At 38.0% G+C, this 2615-nt stretch overlaps 1 long non-coding RNA gene across 1 annotated transcript; it reads right to left on the bottom strand.

Annotated features, from left to right (window-relative positions):
- Nucleotides 1–685: 685 nt before the first annotated feature.
- LOC122301286 lies at nt 686–2255 on the bottom strand. Its single transcript, XR_006240163.1, has 2 exons — nt 1635–2255; nt 686–1525 (listed from the first exon to the last, which is right to left on the bottom strand). It is a non-coding gene; the product is annotated as an uncharacterized LOC122301286 (long non-coding RNA).
- Between the last annotated feature and the right edge of the window lie 360 nt (nt 2256–2615).

Genomic DNA, 2615 nt, shown 5'->3' with positions numbered 1-2615 from the left:
AATACCTCTCATGAAAGGTTTAGTCCACCAGCTAAGCAAATGTTGGAAAGTCCAATCATCTACATTTCTTTGTCAGTTGATTGGTTCACAACAGCAATGATATATATGGGTGATCTGGGGACAAAACCAAAGAAAGAGTAACGAAAGGACAACAATGAAACAGGACATAATGAGGAGCAGCTCTCAAAGATTCGCCAACTTTTTAGAGTGTAGGATATTCATACAGGAAAACATAAGAAGGCGGACATATTATCTATATTTGATCCCAACAGTAGCTAAGCAACACAAGCTATTAATACCTTTAAGACATGGCTAATTGGCTTGAAAGCGTAAGAATCGTACTAAAAACTTCTTGGATATTATCTAGCTACCAGAGAGCTAGAGATCAGATCATGTTTGACATGATCCGCTAAAAAATATACACAAAATCTCTTTATGCAGGTTGTTCGATCTGTCGAGCTTCAAAACTGCTAACGGGGTGTGTTCGTGCGCTCGTGTGTGTTTTGGCTCAATGAATGGTTACAAGAGTTCAGAAACCCAACCGATCGATGACTGGAAGTGCTAAGTACATGATCATTTTAGCCCCCCCCCCCCCCCCCCCCCCCCCCAAATTTGAGTTTGATCTTCTAAAATTTTTCTTTACTTTCATTTATTTTGTTTCTCCATATCCATACCTCAGAAGGAATACAACGAATGTAATGAGTTTTCATTTACTTATAATTTCTTATATTTGACGATGATCATAAACAATATGGACCATACATATAATATATTCTATAACTGATATTTTCATTATCATAAATATATTATTTAGTCCGACCCTCCAAAGATAAATTCCTGGTTCCACACTGATCATCGCTAGGCTATATATTTCCGCCCGGGGGCGGGGGGGGGGGAAGGGGACTATGATATCAACAAAAAAATTCTTCTTCAGGGTACAAAACCCTAAACCTGAATTTGTATCAACAATCCACTATCAAACACGTGGCACACAATGGAAATCTGCATATTTCATATGCTTCGAAAATATCAGAGACCTGACTTGACAGTTCTTAGTCTCTTCCATAATTCTTGCACTTTAATAGCCTCCCTTTCAATTTCTCCCTCGATTCATGAAAATGATCAACCATACATAATGAAAAAACAATCAAGTCATTGAGGACAAATGGCAAGAAGAGAGGGGGGATAAAGTCCGCAGCATGCATGTCCAATTAATAGCCACGAAATTAAGTGGAAAAAAAAAATGGTATGGAAAAGAAAAGTCAGTGAGTTGAAAAGAGTTCACCTCATTCTGATGCAAGAGTTCACCTCATTCTGATACAAGAGTTCGCCACATGTCATCCTGCTATTTTTGTAGTCATTCATCCGCCGATGCAGCATCATCAAGATTCTCAAATACCACAGTTGGAAGAGATTCTCCGTGCATTGATGGCATGTGAATCTTAATGATGCTGCGCCCGCAAACAACGACTGTGGAAGCGTTAACGGAAACGGTGAAATAGCGGAATAATGCTCCAAAATCCAACTATAACATGAAAAAAAAAAAATCTAGTCTTAAGTCAAAGAAGAGGAAAACAGAAAGATTATTGTCACATGATAGAAACAGAAGAAACTCGGATGAGGTTATATCACACCTGGGGTTTTCTCACAAACTCTCCATGGGTTGACATACGTGGCACTTAAGATTTGGGTGGGAAGGTAGCAGAATGACCTGAAGGAACCCTAATAGGAAAATATGAAAGAAACTGCGCAGAAAGGATGAAGTACTGAAGGTAAAGTTTTTTTTAGTACCTTTTAGATTAAATAATCTAATAAGCACGGACAAATTAAATAGTTTGCAAACGCACCCACAATAATAATAATAATAATAATAATAACACCAATGACTCAAACTACTATTCCTTTCGGCAAATCAAGGAGTTTTGAACTCCTGGGTCTGATTTCCCTGGGGCATCCTGAGCTAAAAACCACCACCGAAATGATATGGCCATAATAAAAGAATATGGGTGAATGAGACGGATCAAGAAGACCAGAAATTAACGAAACAGTTAGAAGAAGATCAAGAGGATCTAAAAATTCAAAAGTGCAAAACGAAAACTGCTATTCGAGTAATGGTATCAGGACCAGAACTAGATGAAGCCGAAGAAAACAATTCAAGATCTAGTAGCGTTTGAGACCCAAGACTCTTGTGGCCGAGGGAGGCGGAGAGAGAGAGAGAAGGAAAGGAGGGGAGGGTTTATGAAACGAAGAAGTGGGAATAGTAGGTGAGGAAGGGCTTCATCGAGGTGCTCTGCATATATACACACGAGATGCTCTTTGTGTGGGCCGGGGCGCTATGAAATATAGAAAACGACGTCAATTTGTGCGATTCTTACTTGACTGCTAGCTGTATGGAACTTACGTGCTATTTTACCGTAAAGGTATAACCTGGGGTCTGGTGATCATTCGTACGAAAATTTGTTACAACATGGATTTACTAAGACGTTGCTTTGCTTTCAAATTTAATGGAATAGATTTTGTAAATCAATAATTTATCACGATTTTAATTTCAAATATTTGCAATAAATTTGAATTTAGAAATGATAAGTACTATTAATTTGAAAAAAAATAAATAA

Source organism: Carya illinoinensis, chromosome 2 (genome assembly GCF_018687715.1).
Source record: "Carya illinoinensis cultivar Pawnee chromosome 2, C.illinoinensisPawnee_v1, whole genome shotgun sequence".
NCBI lineage: Eukaryota > Viridiplantae > Streptophyta > Magnoliopsida > Fagales > Juglandaceae > Carya > Carya illinoinensis.
The sequence above is the reverse complement of the archived record's forward strand: the minus strand, read 5'-3'. Positions and strand labels throughout refer to the sequence as shown.